This window comes from Nycticebus coucang, chromosome 14 (genome assembly GCF_027406575.1).
Source record: "Nycticebus coucang isolate mNycCou1 chromosome 14, mNycCou1.pri, whole genome shotgun sequence".
NCBI classification, from domain to species: Eukaryota; Metazoa; Chordata; class Mammalia; order Primates; family Lorisidae; genus Nycticebus; species Nycticebus coucang.
This window is the reverse complement of record NC_069793.1, coordinates 41,888,265-41,908,594: the sequence shown is the minus strand read 5'-3', so window position 1 is coordinate 41,908,594 and position 20,330 is coordinate 41,888,265.

The window sequence follows — 20,330 nt, the reverse complement described above, 5'->3', positions numbered from 1 at the left end:
TAAATGCTCTCTGGGTCTCAGCTTCCTCGTTCAGAAAATAAAGGCATTGTTTGGCCTCAATGGTTTTTTAAAAAGTTTACAAAACAGTTTGCAAAATCTTCTCCGCTCTAAAATTTTCTGACTTTATGCTCTCTGACAATTTCTGAGTTCTTCATTTCAACTTGAAGAAATATTATAATTGTACTCAGAATTTCATTAAATATGAGGCTAAAGTTCACTTTCTGCTTATATCTCTATTGACCTTTTAAAAAAACTAGCCTGCTATTTGGATAACTAGTGGGATAGACATTGTGGGAGACACTCTTTTCATCCTGGTGGGCTTCTTTGTGTGATACTGTGATATTGTAGATAGTTCGGAGACATCTTGACTCTGCTGGAGACATCACATATAGTTTAACAGAATTTGCAATTTTAGAATTTTATGAAACCCTCTACTAACTAAAAGCCCTGCAGTGGATTGGAATGCTTGTATGAAAAATTATGGATGTACGTTCACAGGTCATGCTCAACTTTTACCAGTTTAAGTGGAATATAGTATAGAGCACTAGCCTCCTGGATAAAACAGAAATACATTTCAACCCTTTTATTTTATAGATGGGGAGGCTGAAGACCAAAAGGGGAAGTGACAGGTTGAAGTCCATGTAGTATGCAGCCAGTTCGTGGCAGAGGGTTAACTCAGATTTTCATTGTGAGATTGACAAGAGTGCTTTTGAGATAACTAAAAACCACTTTTTCACTCAGTAAGTTTCAGTTTGTCAAAAAACAGGTATTTATTGGGAATGTATTATGTGACAGGTATTAGGAATATAATGGGAAAAAGAGTAACTGGACACTGCCTTCCTAGAATTCTCAGTGCAGTGCGAGAGACAGTAAAGAAATGAGTGAGAACCACAAAAGCCAACTACAATTGTGGTAGATGCTGTAAAAGAGAAGTAAGGTGCTTTAAGAAGTTCAAATAGTGCACTTGGCCAGGTACGGTGGCTGACACCTGTAATCGCAGCACTTGGGAACCTGAGGGAGGATCACGTGAGGCCAGGAGTTCTGGACCAGCCTGTGTGACAAAAATGAGACCTCATCTTACAAAAATATAAGAAAAATAACTGGGCTCAGTGGTGTAGGCCTGTAATCCCAGCTACTCAGGAGGCTGAGGTGGAGGGATTCCTCGAGGCTGCAGTGAGCTATGATGATGCCACTGCAATTCGGCTTAGAGGACAGAGGGAGATCCCGCTTCAAAAACCAAAACCAAAACAACAACAACAAAAACACAACAGGGCATTGGATGTAGTCTATGGATTGAAGAAAAGTTCCTCAGGGATCTGACATGTCCTGTGAGACCTCAAAGGTGAGTAGGAGTTAGCCCGGCACAGCATGACAGGAAGAAAGTTTCAGAAAGAAGAAATGGCCCAGGCAAAAGCCCAAAGGTGGAAAGAGCTTGGTAAATATTTTAGCATTTTAGTGTTAGTGCTACTCAAATGTTAGTGCGTATGTATATAGAGCAAGTGGCATTTATCTTATAGGTAGAAAAGCTAATTAGCTAAGCTTAAATGTAGAATACTAAAATATACTTTTCAAGAGCTACAGTATTTGCCCATTCATTACTTCATTCCACATCTATTACATTATATGCTAACCCATTACTGCACGATGGTGATACAAAAGTGAATTGGACATGGTCTCTGCCCTTGAGAAGCTCACTGTTTATAGAGAAGAATGCAAACACTGGTAGTAATAGGGAATATAAGGGAACTTCGTGTATACAAAATCTCTTACCAGGGCAGCAAACTATGCCTATCTATCAAAGTTAAACACAATCAGTTATTTCCTAAGGATGCCACTTTACAATTTCCAGGAGACTTGTACATACTACTTATTATAATTTCAACTAGGTATGTGTTTAGAAACAGACGTGTATGTATATACTGCATATGTCCTCCAGTAACCTACAAAAGTGTCTCTAAGATGTGCAGGAATGTGATCATCTGATCCGACCATTAACACCATTTGGAATGTGGAATGGGAAATGCTGACCAGCAATGAAAAAGTGAACGCGAATTCTGGATGGGGAGGTAGTCGCCATAGAGACATTGTGCTGCCATTCTGCTGACAGGAAGTCTGTCTTACAAGACACGTTGTCGGTTCCCTCAAGACCAGGTGGCAGATGTCCTGTATCAAAGGGCAAGAAACAAAATGAGCACCGGAGACAAGGATATAGAACAAGTGTACGTGGCTGTGTGACTGGTATTCCAAATCACGCAGGAGTCTGATTCTGTCCACTTGGCAGTTTGTGTCTTAATCTATGATTAACATCATTCAGTGCAGCTATTTGATATGATAGCAACATCATTCACTGCAAGAGGCAGAGCTAGTATTGGGGGGCAGTGTATTGATTTAAGAATCAGCAACTGTATACAGCTTATTATGAGATCTGCAGAGTATATGAAACTCTTTTAGGAAAGGTGCCTGAAAATTAAAACCAGAATCCCCCTAGTCATTCTGCTTCTAGGTTCTAATAATGTCACTTAACAGCTAAACCTGAAATCCACTCTCAATGTCCAGCTTTTCATTTGTGGAGCTTCCCATGGCTTTCATATCTATCTGAGTCACTGACTGGGCCTCTGCTGTGACAGGTGCAGGAGACCCCCTCCACCCCTAGGCCACACTGCCCATGATACCACTGATAGTTCCAGCAGGGACTCTTTCTGCTAGCACCATGTTGGCCTGCAGGGGTATTGCTCCTTCATGGCCACAGCCTCTATATGTGATCCTCCATGGGCCAATGAATTACAAAGAGGCAGCTGAATTTTGGAAAGGACATCCCTGGTTGAGGCTGTACCGTGCCAGGGTATATTGCTTGATATACAGAGTTCTGGCTGGGTTTCATCCCCTCTGGCTCTCTCATCCTGGACTCTTTGTGTAGGGCACACCTTACACAAAGGTACAGGGTTGATTCACAATCTCGTGTTCACCACTTTAATTTTTCCTTTCATTACTTGCGGCACAGCTCAAGACAAGATAAAGTTTTAAACCAAGAAAGAATACAAAATTATAGAAGAACATTTCAATACAGATATTCTCAACTGATCCCAGTGGAAATTACAAGCTCAAAGGCCTACAGAGCTGAAGTATATCATACATAAGAAAAAGAATGGCTATCAGTGGTGTTGAATCTCAGAAAACTCATGCTCCACTGAGAATGGGCAGCAGCCTTTTAATCCCAGAGATTGTGGCCTTATGGGAATGATTAACACTTATTTTTTAAGAGGGGCTAAAAATTCAGATTGTTTTGACATTTCGAATTTTTTTTAATGTTGGTATACATAATGAAAACAATGCAAACTGAGCAAAATGTTTCCAGGTCTATTCTCAGCACTCTCTGGGCTGGAACATGACTTGGGTCTTCCTCACCATCTCTTGTAGGATACCCTGAGCTGATGCCCTGGCAAGGTCCATGACTAATGCCCTGCCTCTTTCTTGATCTAGGTCTCTGAAGAAGAGATCATTTTTTCCTTTGACCTTCAGCTTTAATTCAAAAACCTGCCTCAGAAGCCAGGTTCAAGGGATTGAAGTTTAAAGAGAGAAAGCATTTCTGTCCTCAGCCAAGCCCCCAGCCTGCTGTCCATCCATTCAACAATGTGTTGCCACGCAACAGGCACTGTTCCGAGCATAAGTATGCATGTCATGTATAAGAGATGGATTTTTTTAAAAAAATAATTAAGTGAAAGCAGAATCATTTAAGAGTGGTATGTATTCAAACAAAAAATAAAAGAGGATGGGAGGAGGATAAGTTTTTACCTTAGACTGGGTTGTTAAGGAAGCGTCTCTGAGGAGGAATCGTAGGATTCCTTAGGAGCCTAAAATGGGATTTCTGGGAGTGATTTATTGAACTTGTCCTCATCAGAGAAGGCATAGAAGGGGAATAAGAGGGCAGGGGAAGAAGGCAAAGCAGGGTACGTAGTCTCAGCTATGCCTAAGCATGCATCTAGTAACTCTCAATGCTCTGAGCAAGGGAAGGAAATCTTTAGGATATCGCTATACAGTGGTAATGGAGTCACTTGGACAGTATTAACTCTTGACATGAACTCTAGGCAGGTTACTTATTAAACAAAGAGAACTCCGGGCAGGTGCAGGAGCTGATGGGGCTGTGGACAAAATGTCTGAGAGAAAAGTCTTTAGCTAGGAGATTCAGAGAAACAAAGAAATGTTAACAAAGGTACCTGAGACAGGTAAAACAAGGAGAAGACGGGCATTAAGACTATGCTTCCCAGCCTTTCCTCCAACTGTCCTACCCTGCTGAGAGGCAATTTGCTCCAGATGAGACTTTGTCTGGTAGGAGGCAGACAGGACTTGTGTGGAGGCTTCAGACTATTTTTTGATAGTCCTGGACTCCAAGAAAGCCTTCTTTAGAGGGTCTGGGCTTTGGACCTGGCCTTTTCACTCCTACGGGTATGGACATTTACAAGAATCATATTACTTTCCTCCATCCATTCATCAACCCTGACTGTCCCCCACTGATTCAAATGTCTTCCTGCAGGGTCTGCTATTTCCTTCGGCAACAAATCTCCACTTTTTTTTCTTGTCCCAATAATACTTTATTCCACTTATAATTTATCTTAGTGTGACCTTTCAATAAGCTTAGGAACCACAGTGAAATGTGCTCTTTAAATACAAAAGAAAAGCGTACATTAAAAGAAAAAAAGATTTGATTAAGACAGACTACTTAAAGCTCAGCTATTTTTCAAACCTACTTGATCGGAATAGTACTGCAAATAAAATCATGATCAAGAGAAATTTCACCATTCGTTCTTTGCCTCTTGGTATGGTTTGGACGTTTTGCTTCTCTAAATCTCAAGTTGAAATTTGAACCCCAGTGTTGAATGTGGGATCTGGTAGGAGGTGTTTGGGTCATAGTGACAGATCCCTCATGAATGACTTAGTGCCCTCCCATGATAATGAGTGGGTGCCCACTTTATTACTTTATGTAAGAACTGGTCCGGCCACTCTCCCTACTTTGTTCTTGCTCTTGCCAAGTGACATACCTGTTCCACCTTAACCTTCCACCTTGATTGGCAGCCCCCTGAAACCCTCACCAGAAGCAGATGCTGTGTCACGCTTCTTGTTCAACCTGAAGAACCACAAGCCAAACAAACTATTTTTTTATACATTACTCAGCCTCAAATATTTTCTTTGTAGCAACGAAATGGGCTAATACAGCTCACAAGATGCTCTGGTTCTTCTTTGCAAAGGCAACTGGAATGAAAAGGAGAAAACCAGGCCCCATTAGAAGAGAGAGTTATTCCTGAGTATTCCCACTATTTCTCATTAGGATGAACTGATGATTGATACTCAAATTTATGTATTAAATGTTCCCTAATGACCATGAGACAACCTAGAACATAAGCACACAATCTCTTGTTAAGCAGACCTATGCTTTTTAAATATCTCAGCCACTTAAAAACTGTGTAGTGTGAGCAAAAACCTCTCTGATGCCTCATAAATTTCATCCATGATGCTGGATTAACAAGAGTGCCTACATCATTGAGTGTATGAAGATTAAATGTGAAAGCACTTATAAAGAATTTACAAGAGGGCCTGGAATACAGTAGGTACTCAATAAGTAAAGGTTATTACTATAAAGCAGTGCTATGTCTTGAAGGTTTGATTCAATAATAAATGACTTGATTCTTGGCTTTGAGGGTCTTTAATAGGCGAGCAAAAAGGAAATTCAAAAATAGAGAATATTGATATAAATTGTTTTTAATTAGAATTTCAAGTTTTGTCAGTGAATAAAATTTAAATGAGAATGAAATATCTGAGAACAGATTTTTATAAAAGATGGAGAGAGAAAAACTGTGTAAGGTACCTGATGGGAGAGTGGTTAAATCTGAGCTGAAAAAATCTTGTCAAAACAACATCACTAAAAGCCAATCCTGGAACTGGATTATGACAATGTTTTACTTCCCTTTCTGGTCTTGTCTTTTCCCTGTTTTTCTGGTGTGTTTTAGGTCTGCAGACACTATTAGTGATGATGCAATTCAATAATACTTGTGTTCTTTGAATTTGTGGGAGATTGTTTCATAAGAAAGTAGAAATTTTATAAAGTAGATATTCTGCCCAAGGTGATATAGTATTATAAAATAAATATTTAAGCACATGAGCATTTTTAATATTCAGAACAGTGTGTCTGATTCATGCAATATGTTCACTTTTTCTTCTAGGGTTTAATCTCTTAAGATGTCGTGGTTAACCACCGAAGTTTATCACTTGCTTTGTTATAAATTAAAAGTATTTCTTGAGGATAGAATAATCAGCTTTAAATATTAAGATTATCCCCCACAATGTAACAGGTAACAAGTGCTTATATTAGGCAAATATATGTGTATTTATTTAAAATATATGTTTACATTTGTATGTACAGAGCCATGTTCTCATCGGGAAACCACATACTCACACAGGGTAAATGAAAAAGATGTAACATTGGATCTATTTACTAAATGTGGTGCGTACTGCAGGAAAGCACTAAGAGATAGCAAAGCACTCCTGAGTTAATTTTAGGAAGCCAGGGGGTCATCCCCACCCCTAGATGCACAGGGATAAGGAGAAGCAGCACTTGAGTGAACTGGAGATGATGGCTGTAGCCACAGGTGTAGGCCCAGCAAGAAGTGTCGCCCAATAGCAGCTGCAGCTACGGCTTTGGTGGAAGGACAGAGGTAATTCATTGTAACCTTGTACAGAGAAATTCAGGAGGTACAACACCTTGCTTATTCTCTTGCCATCCTCTGTCCACTGCTCCATCTTCCTTTGGCCAAAATTAACTGGAATCCAAAGGACAGGAGACTACAATGATAGAAGACATGTCTTCTTGTACCTTAGGAAAATAATTGGTTTATTCAATTAATTTTTCCTTTGTAAATTATGTTTTTAGATAGTAATATGGCCAGTTCCATTTTTCTCTCTGTTCCTACTTGCTTACATTGTTTTCCAGTGTAGAGGTGATAGAAATGTTCATTACCTGGAATGGAGTGATCACTTTACAATATATGAGTACATCAAAATGTCAACTGGTACGTCTTGAACATATGTGATTTTTATATGTCAATTGTATTTCAACGAAGCTGTTAAATTTTTTCTAAAAATGATTAGTCTCAAGTTTCTAGCACAAACAACTGTGTAGTTAAAGAGTTAGTCACTGATGTGGGTACAACTGAAAAATGGGATATTTGATGGGAAGATAACTGTTGCCTTCTGGTATCTTCTTTCAGTCTTTGCTTTAATTAGGAAAATCATAGTATCTACACATAATATCTGTACCATGTAACCTAAGGTTTTAAAAAATATTCTGTTTGTTCTTTCAAATTTGATGCATTTGAGACAGACAATGTAAAGTACATTTCTAACTCTGAGCAGCGTCTCTGGGGCCAAGACATCATGGGAGGTCTAGTCCAAATGCCTGACTCCAGGTATTTGCCTGGGACTAGATACCACAGCATATAAAGAGCTCAAGCATAGACGCCAATGTTACCAGATGAAATTCCCAAAGACAAACAAAACACTCACTATCTTTTAACTTAATAATAATCTCTCTTTCCTAATGCGAGCTAAAAATCAGAATTTGAAAGGGACTATGAATCACATTTTAACGGGAAAAATGATATTGGAGTCACATTTGAGATCTTGGCACCTCAAGTTTTGGCTGCCTCAGCACCTCTCTGTTGCCTTAAAAGATGTGTTTTTGTGTTTTATTTAGTTATTCTTGGTAGAACAGAGACAAAGATGGAAGTGCTCTTTGGTCTCTTGTAAGGTCACCAAGTGAAAGGTTAGTCTGAATAAAATCAATTATGGGAAAGAAAAATTTCAGTGGAACAGGCAGAGAAGTCTTGAATGTCAAAGAAGGGTCCAAGTGATGAAAAACTACACAACTTTGTTTCGATACCAAATGGATCCGTTCCTCCCAAAACTGAAGGGAAATCTGGGCAGGCTTAACAGAGGTTCATCTCCTTTAAATTTAATCCTAATTCCTTCACCCAGATACAGTTATTTTAAGGGTCTCCCTCATAAAAAAGTACAAAAAAAAGGACCTCTCAATGACACAGAATTTGGTTCATACTATAAATTGTATCATTTGATTTTGAAGGCTACTATCTTGGACTAACCTATTAGCTTACATTGAATTCTGTTGTCTGTTTTGTATAAAAATACTCTAAACACTACAAAACTGTATTATTTTCTGTCTCTTCTGAATACAGCGCTATGGGCAAGATATTTCTGCTTAGATTACTGATATATCCCCAGCACTGAGAACAACAGCTAACACATAGTTGGTTTTTAATAAGCATTTATTAAATAATGGATCTTTCTTTACTAATATATCTGACATTCAATTTATTCATGACCTCATTGTAATCAATAATCAGTTACTTATGTGTAAAATTAGTATAGAATACTGTGTTGTGTATTGAATTATCGGGTACTCGTTTGAACACATCTCTTTCTGTCCTCTCACCACTCTCATCAATGTTTATATAGTGATCCTACAATTTGGCCTGGAAGTACAGTTATTGGCATTCTCTTAAAATGCATTTATGATGCATTGTAGTCTTCCTGTTGGCACTCCCTTTATCAGAACTTACCACAACCACAGGACTTTTAGAAAGAGGATACCTTAGTGGCTATGTAGGGACCACATGCCCTTACCTTCTTCGGTGGAATTAAATAATCCAGAGTGGAGACCCAGCCCAGGGGAAAACTAAGCATAAGATTCACTTTTTCTTTTTTTTCTTTCTCTTTGTCTCTTTATTTCTCTGTCTTTTTTTCTTTCTCTTACTTAAAATTTAGACAGAGAGGTTTAATCATTTCTATCAGGTCACTGAGAGTTATGGCTCTAGTTTTGCCATCAGTAACAGAGCCCCAGGAGATGTACAGAACAAGAGTACTTACTGAGGGAGCAAATTCTCAAAAACATTATGGAAAAGATTTGCAGAGAGAATGTAAAATCATAGACTGTTTGGGTTCAATGGGAGAGAGAGTACAATAAAGAGTCTGGTCATATTTTTGATGATTGATTGCTGACAGCTTTCAAGCTCCACCCTCCATTCTTTCTCTTCTGCCTCTCCTCTTGGAAATCTGGAAAGAAAGCCCAGGTGCTCCCTCCCTTGACACTGGTGAGAAGTTCAAATCATGCAGGTCTCTGACTGATAACCCTCATCCCAGCCCTACCACCTAATCACAATAAACCCCAAAGCCAATGGTCCCTCCCTGCTTTCTCAAGTCACTTTTGGAGTGGCTTGAGAGCCTATTCTGCTCTTACTATGTAAATAACATTTTTTTTTTTTATAGACTCTACAGGGATCTGTGTATGTGGCACTATCAGTCTCAACATCTGAACCAAACTTTTGATAGGGGCCTCATCTTCTTCACTGAGATGACCCCAACAGCAAAAGAGAAAGAGAGAGGGGGAGATAGATAACTAAAAAGAAGTTTGACTCAAGGCCATGAATCTGCTCCTTTTCTTTTTTTCTTTCTTTCTTTTTTTTTTTTTTTCCCCTCCTAACACATTTTATTTTATCCACCCCACAGGCAAGAATTGCTTTTTATTTATTTATTTTTTGTCCATTTATTTAAATTATTAAATCATAGCTGTGTACATTAATGCCATCATGGGGCACCATACACTGGTTTTATAGACCATTTGACACATTTTCATCACACTGGTTAACATAGCCTTCCTGGTATTTTCTTAGTTATTGTGTTAAGACATTTATATTCTACATTTACTAAGTTTTACATGTACCCTTGTAAGATGCACCGTAGGTGTAATCCCACCAATCACCCTCCCTCTGCTCATGCTCCCCCCTCCCTCCCCTCCCTCTCCCCCTTCCCCATAATCTTAGGTTATAATTGGGTTATAGCTTTCATATGAAAGCCATAAATTAGTTTCATAGTAGGGCTGAGTACATTGGATACTTTTTCTTCCATTCTTGAGATACTTTACTAAGAAGAATATGTTCCAGCTCCGTCCATGTGAACATGAAAGAGGTAAAGTCTCCATCTTTCTTTAAGGTTGCATAATATTCCACAGTGTACATATACCACAATTTATTAACCCATTCGTGGATCGATGGGCACTTGGGCTTTTTCCATGACTTAGCAATTATGAACTGGGGTGCAATAAACGTTCTGGTATAAATATCTTTGTTGTAATGTGATTTTTGGTCTTCTGGGTATATACCTAGTAGAGGAGTAATAGGATTGAATGGCAGATCTATTTTTAGATCTCTAAGTGTTCTCCAAACATCTTTCCAAAAGGAATGTATTAATTTGCATTCCCACCAGCAGTGTAGAAGTGTTCCCTTTTCTCCACATCCACACCAACATCTCTGGTCTTGGGATTTTGTGATATGGGCTAATCTTACTGGAGTTATATGATATCTCAAAGTAGTTTTGATTTGTGTTTCTCTGATGATTAAGGATGAGCAGGTCTCAAGTCTGGTTCAATATATGTAAATCTATAAATATAATTCAGCACATAAACAAATTAAAAAACAAAGACCATATGATTCTCTCAATTGATGCAGAAAAAGCTTTTGATAATATCCAGCATTGCTTCATGATCAGAATACTTAAGAAAATTTGGATAGAAGGGACATTTCTTAAACTGATAGAGGTCATCTACAGCAAACCCACAACCAATATCGTCTTGAGTGGAGTTAAATTGAAATAATTTCCACTTAGATCAGGAACCAGACAAGCTTGCCCATTGTCTCCACTGCTCTTTAACATTGTAATGGAAGTTTTAGCCATCACAATTAGGGAAGAAAAGGCGATCAAAGGTATCCACATAGGGTCAGAAGAGATCAAACTTTCACTCTTCGCAGATGATATGATTGTATATCTGGAAAACACCAGGGATTCTACTACAAAACTCTTAGAAGTGATCAAGGAGTACAGCAGCATCTCAGGTTACAAAATCGACATTCATAAATCGGCAGCCTTTATATATACCAACAATAGTCAAGCTGAAAAAACAGTTAAGGACTCTATTCCATTCACAGTAGTGCCAAAGAAGATGAAATATTTGGGAGTTTATCTAACAAAGGACATGACATAGATCTCTATAAAGAGAACTATGAAACTCTAAGAAAAGAAATAGCTGAAAACATTAACAAATGGAAAAACATACCATGCTCATGGCTGGGAAGAATCAACATTGTCAAAATGTCCATACTACCCAAAGCAATATACAATTTTCATGCAATCCCTATTAGAGCTCCACTGTCATACTTTAAAGATCTTGAAATAATAATACTTCGTTTTATATGGAATCCATTTCTTGACCTTAGGTTTTGGTGTAATTGCTTCCTATATCCGTATTTTAAACACTATTTTGGGATTTCTATTCTTAGCAACGAAATGATCCATGATATGACATGAGATGACCTCCTTCTCTGCTAAGAGCTCACAGATCTTGTGAAATTTCGATGCCTCCTCTCACAGCTCATAAGCGGTCTTTACTGATTTGATTTTACTGAATTTGGGTTCCAATATACCCAAGGAATGATTGTTCCTTGCACATAGAAACTACTTATTATTTTTGGTAACATAAATATAATAATTGCCTCGGACTGTAGATAAAGCTAAGTCACCGGAAATATCTGACTCATAAGTTCCCAGAGCAGAAAGTGTGAAAAATGCAGAGACAATGTCATTGGGACTGAAATGGTTCTACCCTCCTGGGGAAACATTCCTTCTGGTTGTCAGAGTCCCTGTTAATTTTGCCTGCAATTGCAGCAAAGTGCAGGAAAATGCATGAGGATGAATTATTGATTTTCTCTTGCATTCTCATCGTGGCAGATTTGCAGCTTATGTCCAAGCAATTCTTTCCATCTTCATGGCACTAAATACAAACATCAGTTGAATTTATCTCTTTATAAGCTAATACCTTTCATCATAAATTGCATTTGTAAAACAAGTAACCCTTTGCTCGTTATAATCAGCAAATGAAGAAATACAGCTGAGCAGGTTCTTCCTAATACATCAAAACTTAGAAATAGATACTTTCAATTAAAAGAAGATTCATAAAAATTGAACATAGCTTATAGAAGGTTTTAAATACTATAAATCTTGCAAGCTTGAGAACCAAAAAGCTTCCTATGGAAAATATCGTTGACAGTGGTTGAAGAATGTATTTCTGCATTCAGTCTGAATTTCCCACATTATAAGAGCTTTGGTTTTATTTTAACCCTCCATGCTTCTGTGACTTCTTTATTTCCCCATACCCCTATCCCACAAGAAGAAAGGTGACAGAGCTAAACGTCTGCACTCTGCAAGCACTTGTGCTACATATCTTTTTTTTTTTTTTAATTAAATCATAGCTGTGTACATTAATGTGATCATGGGGCACCATATACTGGTTTTATAGACCGTTTGACACATTTTCATCACACTGGTTAACATTTTATTTCCTGTGTCCTCTATAGTGCTAAAGAGCTCTTGCCCTTTATTTCCATTTGTTTAGGAGACAATGCTTTCAAAGAACAACTTGGATAGCTATTGGTCACAAAGTAGACCCCTCACTGCTCAGCAGCTGTTTGAAACCTTCTGGTCCCAAACTGTATGAGGATTTGAACTTGTCAGGATTTTATTTAATGAGGATGATGACAGGCTCACAGCTTCTGAACAGCTCACCTATCTAAAATAGCACATTTTACCAGCAGTCCTAATAATTCAAAACCATTTCGGTATGGTCCCCCTACAAAAAGACATACTTTCTTTTATATCAAGCTGAAAAGTGAAGCTCACCAACTTAAACACACACACACAAACTCTTATGTCTGGTAGCTCATTTTAGCATCAATTCCAATGGTTCTTTTTTTGCTTGAGAAATTTTCTGGGGAGAAAATTTTAATTAAGTGCATAATACTCATTAAAGATGTATCTTCTTAGTGTGTAAAACTCCCACCGGTAAGAATAAGTACACAAATTCAGAATACTCTAATTCTGTAATGGTGTGTGCATCACATGTATGAAGGTTAAAAGGCAAGACTATTAAAAGTAATAGCTACAATAATTAAAAACATATACAGTATAAAAAGATGTAAATTTTGACATCAAAAACATAAAATGTGGGGAAGAGTGGAGTAAAAGTGTAGAGTTTACATATGTAATAAAAATTAAGCTGTTACCAGCTTAAAATAAGCTAATAAATAATTAAATCACAAAAGAGACAGCAAGACAAGAGGACCAAAAAAATCTACAAAATAACTGGAAAACAACAAAATAACAGCAATAAATCCTCACCTATCAATAATTACCTTGAATGGTAAATGGATTAAATTTTCCAATCAAAATACATAGAGGGGCTAAATAGATTTTTTTAAAAAAAGAAAAAATATGTAAGGAAAAAAAGAGCACAGTTATATGCTGCCTTCATGAGACTCATTTCACCTCTAAGAACAGATATGGATTGAAAGCGAAAGGATGGGAGAAAATATTCTACGCAAATGGAAACCAAAAGGGAGAAGGAGCAGGTATACTTAAATCAGATATCAGATACAATAGACTTTAAATTAAAAAATCATAAAATGAAATAAAGAATGTCATTATATAATAATAAAGAGGTCAATTTATTAAGAGAATATAACAATGATAAACGTACAGTTATATACCCAATAATGATGTTTCGGTCAAGGACAGACGATATATATAATGGTGGTCCTATAAGACTATAATAATGTATTTTTGATGTACCTGTTCTATTTAGAAACAAAAATATTCTTGAGGTGGGGGAAGGGGAGAGCAGAGAGAGAAAGAAGGGGGAGAGGAAGAGCAGAGAGAGGGAAGGAGGGAGGGAGGGGGTTGGGGCCTTGGTGTGTGCCACACCTTTTGGGGGCAAGACACGATTGCAAGAGGGACTTTACTTAAAAAATGCAATCAGTATAACCTGGCCTATTGTACCCTCAATGAATCTCCAACAATAAAAAAAAAAATAAAAAAAATAAATTCTAATTTGTCACTACATGTTTCACTTACTGCATCATTCATTTTGCTTATGCGGATTTGTGTTCCTTCTTCTTTATTCTTTATCTTAAAAGAAATTTTTAAAAATTTCATTCACATTTTATCAATTACTATTAATAAAATTTCAAATTCCAAAAAAAAGAAACAAAAATATTCATCACTATATTACAATTATCTAGGTATTTAGTACAGTAATATGCTATAGAATGAGAGCAATAGGTATACCATGTGTAGTAGGCTATACCATCAGGGTTAGCATAAGTACACTCTATAATATTTATGCAAAAATAAAATTGCTGAGCAATGAGTTTTTCAGAACATATCCTTAACCTTAAACAACATACGCATGCACCCAACATTGGAGCATCTACATACATAAAGCAAATAGCACCATATCTGAAAGGAGAAATAGATTGTAGTGCAATAACAGTAGAGGATTTGAGTTCTACACTTTCAGCAGTGGACCAATCATCCAAACAGAAAATTAATAAGGAAACACTGGATTTACACTATACTTTAGAACAATGGACCTAAAAGACATATACAGAACAGTCCATCTAATAGTAGCAGAATGCACATTCTTCTCAAGTACACAAGGAACATTCTCTAGGATAAATCATATCTTAGGTTGCAAAAATGTGCTAACATATTTAAGAAGATTAAAATAATACCATGTATCTTTTGTGAGTACGGTGGTATGAAACTAGATGTCAATGACAGGAGACATGCTGGAAAATTCACAAAACACAGAAATTGAACAACATGCTCTTAAACAATCAGTGAGTCAATGAAGAAATTAAAAGGAAAATTAAAAGACTTATTGGAACAAACAAAAATGATAACACAATATGCAAAAACCTGTGGGATGTAGCAAAAGCAGGGAAGTTTATAACAATAAATGCTTACTTCGAAAAGGAAAAAAGATTTCAAAAAAAACAAAATTACAGCTAAACAAACTAGGAAAACAAGAACCAACTAAGCTCTAAGTAAGTAGAAGGAAGAATAATTAAAATGAGAACAGAAATAAATGATATAGGAGCTAGAAAAACAATGCGAGAGATTAGTGAACTAAACAAAATCAAGAGAACTTAAGCTAGTCTAATGGAAACAAATAAGACTCAAGTAAAATCACAAATGAAAGAGAAGATATTACAACTGACACCACAAACATATAGAAAATATTAAGTGGTTTCTATGAATAATTATAGACCAAGAAGAAAGAAATAAAATCTTAGACACAAACAACCTAACGAGATCAAATCATGAAGAAATAAAGAATCTGAATACATCTATAAGGTGACAGGAGAATGAATCAATAATAAAAAGTCTACCATTAAAGAAAAGCCTGGAACTTTGTGGTATGACTGCTGAATTCTACCAAATATCTAAAAAATTAAAACTAGTCTTTCTTAAACTCTTCCAAAATATTGAAGAAAAGATATTACTTCAGAAGTCACTTTACAATTATCAGCATTGCCCTGATATCAAAGCCAAAGACATTATAAATAAAAATTACAGCCTAATATCCCTGATGAATATAGACACAAAATCTTCAACAAAATGCTAGCAAACTGAATTCAAAGGACCCTAAAAGAATCATTCACCATGATCTAGTGGGATTTATTCCATGGATACAAAGATGGGTCAACATATTAAAATCTATATATGTGACATACCACTTTAACAAAACGAAGGTCAAAACCCATATGATCATCTCAAAAAATGCAGAAAAGGCATTTAACAAAATAAAACATCTTTTCATGATAGAAACTCTCAACAAATTAGTTATTTAAAAGAACGTACCTCAGCACAATAAAGGCCACATACCATAAGCCCATAGCTAATATCATACTCAATTGTAAAAGTTTAAAACTTTTCCTCTAAAATCAGGAACAAGGCAAAGTCATCCACTCCAGCCGCTTCTTTTTAGGGTAGTATTAAAATCCTAACCAGAACAATCAGGCAAGTGAAAAGAATAAAAGTCATGCAAATTTGAAAGGAAGAAATTACACTGCCTTTGTTTGCTGACAAGATAATCTTATATACAGAAAACCCTAAAAGAAAAAACCTATTTAAACTAATAAATAAATTCAGTAAAAATAGAGGGTACTGAATCAATATACAAAATAAATAATATTCTATACACCAACAACCATCTCAGAAGGAAATTAATAAACCCATTCACTACCAAAAAAAAAAAAAATCCCATTAGCTGCAAAAAAAGTTGTTAGGAATAAACTTTACCAAGGACAAAAAAGACCCATACACTGAAAACTGTAAAACTTTGATAAAAGAAATTGAAGAAGACACAAATAAATAAAAAGATATTCCATATTTATGAATTGTAAGAATATTGTTGAAATGTCCATACTACCCAAAGTGATTTACAGACTCAGTGGACTTTCTATTAAAATTTCCATTTTTCTTGTGAGTGCTTATTGTTTTTAAATTTTAGATTAATATGAGGGTACAGATGATTTGGTTACATTATTTGCATGGTATGCTTTAAAACTATTAAGAGTAGAGTATAAATGTCTTACCACAACAAATAAGTAAGTGATGATTATGTTAACAAGTTTGAAGTAAACTTTCCACATTGTATATCAAATTGGTACAACATACCCCATAATTGCATTAATGTACACAGTTATGATTTAATAAAAAAATTAAAAAATAAATAAAATATATCTTCTCTTATTTTTATACTATGTTTATGCATATATATTTCTTGTATATATTTCTTAATTTTCTATGTTATGTGGTAAAAATTAATGAGAAACAATAGCTTCTATTTCTGGAGACTATGAAGACAGTATGATTGAATTAAAGACATTTTATGAACATTATAAGGTCAAGACACATTTTTCCTTGTTATTGAACTGCCATAAGAGGTCTTAGGGTGTTTAAAAAGTCTTTAGTTTATTTGTTATTTTCACTCTAATTTCCCAATTAGAGCAGAGCTACAAAACTACAGGGAGTTGAGAGGGGAAAGGAGGATTGCTGAGCAGGATGATTTGTATTATTTTATTTTACAGGACAGAAACATTAAGCCTAGGAGAAGAAGATTCTGTGTACTGGGCTTATCTGTTGTATGCAAATGTGGTAGTTCCCTCAATTGTGTGACTTTGCAGACCTCGTAGAAAGGTTCTGCCAATGCCAACCACTGTGCCTGGCATGAGATACAAAGATGAAAATAAGATCCCTCCAGCTTGTAGATTATAGTGGAGTGGAGCATACAGAAAAGAAGAGAAAAATTTAGGATACAAAATATAAACGATATGATAAGAAGAAACACAAAAACGCATGGAGCATAGATAGAACAGAAACATTTACCTGGTCCTTCGAGTCAAGGCAAGCTTCTTGAATGAGGGATGACATGCTGACGCCTGGAGTTTGTTAGGCAAGAGGGGGAGAGAAGAAGGAACGAGAGGCCGGAACATGACAGAGGGAGAGCGTGGAGGCAGAGGGATCCCGTCCCATCCTGGTTCCATTAGTCATTATTAGTGGTTTGAGGGTAGGCAACCACTGATCTTCTCTGAACCTCAGTGTCTTTATCTGAAAAAATATGGATGATAATACTTATTTCTCAGCATTGATGAAAAATACACGAGATAATATGAGTAAAGCGCTACCATTGTCACCAAGTGATAGAAACCCAATGCCAACCAGTGTATGCACAGTGATTGGGAAGGTTATCAGGGTATGCCATAGAATATGAGTCCTTGTGGAGTGCGGGGATCTGGCTATGTCTCGGGACCGGTTGCCATCAGAGACCCAAATGCCATCAGAATCTTACTGCTTCTCCCTCCTATTTTTTCCATTTGCATGGAGACATAATTTTTTTCCTTTCACTAGACACTAGCTTTTTATTCATAGCAAGATAATCATGGCCTCCTAAAAAGTTGCCTTCTGAGTTTTATATCTTTGGCCAGAAGTTACTCAGAGACTGCCTTTCTCAGTTCTAGTTCCAAAAATCTCAGGAGAGGACTGAACAGACTCCCACCCCATACCACCAACTGTGGCTGGAGTGTGAGGCAGTAATGGACTTCCTTGGTGGCTCTTGGAATATCTTTGATGATGGATTTATAGTTTCCTGAAGGGGAAGGAAGCTGAAGAGGTTGTCCAATGACTATTATTTCTTAATAATATTAATTAAAATTACCTGCCTTGACAGCACACCTACTACATATCACACACCATTCAAAAACTTTAAGTGCAATATCTAATTAAACAACCTCATGAGGTAGTGAGTATCATAATCTCCATATCACAGGTGAAGACACTGAGCTCTATGAATGGGTTCACTTGTTCAAGCTTCATAAGGTTAATAAGAAGGGAAGCCAGGATACCAAGCCAGGTTTGCCTGGTTCCAAGTCTGAGCTGTTGACTATTGTGGACATTTAACTGAATTAACGTCTCTCTTTGGTCAGAGACCAGACTTCTACTTCTCCTCACTTAGAGGAAGAATTCTGGACCCTGGTGAGGGGGGAAACAGTGCATTCCTCTGGCCCTTTAGTGTTTAGGTTAGCCAGAGGCGGCAAGCAATTCTTTCTGGAACACAAAAGCCAGAGCTGAACTCAAAGACAAGAATTCTTCAGATGTTGGAGATCGTACACTTTGATGTGATTCTGTTTTCCACGTCTGTATTATTCTCTTCTTTCCAACAGAGTATAAAATATCTCACCTTTAATGATGAAAGGTAACTTTCACATGTGGACACTGACTTTTTATAACCTTTGGTGATGTCAGTCCTCACCTAAACCTACAGATGTCACTAGACATTAAAAGAGAAGTGAATCTATGGTTCTAAAAATGGATGCCGGGAGATTCTGATACCAATTGCTTAAAAGACAGATGTATCTGGTGCCTGCAAGTTGGTCATAGATAAAGGAATGGATCAATTGCAATCAGCAGGGTTTTACAATTGATTACATTTCCAAATGATGTTATTCGACATTCTGAACGAATCAGAATTTCTGCCTCAAGTTTCTCCATCAATTATGCAGGGTATGTTTGTTAGTTTTAGTAGCGCGAAGGAAGGAAGCACTTGTAGCTTTGCTGAGAAGGAAAGGAGATATAGGCTGTGCATTACTGCAAGTATATTGACTTACGCATTCATTTATTTATTTATTCAGCAAATAATTTTTAAGGTGAAGAGATGTGAAATTGAGGACGGGATACTATGGTGGCTTAATTTTTATATCTAATATTTTATTCTAAGATGCTTAATAAGTAAGCAAAATAAGATTTGTTTAAAGCTCATTTTAGATAAAACAGCATTTGTTTAAAGCCAAGTATCTTGACTATAACATATAGCATTTGGATAGGAATGAGGAGGAGAAGAAAGGGAAATACGCTTCTTTTGCCCCAAATACAAAAACCACTTCATTTTGCTTTTTTTTTTTTTAAATGAACCATTACTATTTTGTGCCCCTCAATCTTAGTGTGCCAACACCATGAGTTTTTTTTTTTTTATTGTTGGGGATTCATTGAGAGTACAAAAAACCAGGTTACACTGATTGTATTTGTTAGGTAAAGTCCCTCTTTTTTTTTTTATTGTTGGGGATTCATTGAGGGTACAATAAGCCAGGTTACACTGATTGCATTTGTTAGGTAAAGTCCCTCTTGCAATTGTGTCTTGCCCCCAGAAGGTGTGGCACACACCAAGGCCCCACCCCTCCTCCCTCTTTCCCTCTCTCTGCTTTTCCTTCCCCCCCACCATGGGGGTTTTAAGTCTTTGGTTATGTGGCACATTGTTCGTCAATATTCTGTGCTGGGTCAGGGTAGTAGTGGAACATTGTGCAGCTGGAAATTAAAAACACATCAACATGGAAGGCACAGATCTCTTAGAATTGCCTGTCTTCAATTAAAGATGGAAAATTCCTTTTTGAAATGTGACCCACTACATTTACCACGAAGCACTTTAAGCCTCAAGCATGGCCTGCACTTCACAATTTATCTTGGAATTTTACACTGACCCATCCTCAGCTCTAAGGCATGGTACAAGTCACTTTTCTAAATCCTCCTTCCCCTCATATGTAGGTTGGTAAAAATAAAAATACTCATAAGTTGTTGTAAATACTCATCAGGAGCTGTTATCATGGTGTTAATAAAGGTTACATTTTGATGCTTCATTTGTACCAATTTTCTCAAAAGTCAGTACCAAGTTTTCTATACGTAATTTTGCATTTTTTGTTAAAATGGCCTCCCTGATTAATTAGCTTCCAGCCTCATAGTATCTGGACCTACCTTTAGTTAAAGAAATCACATGAAATATTAAGCAAATATAAGCTTTAGCAAAGTGCCTGAGCTTAAGA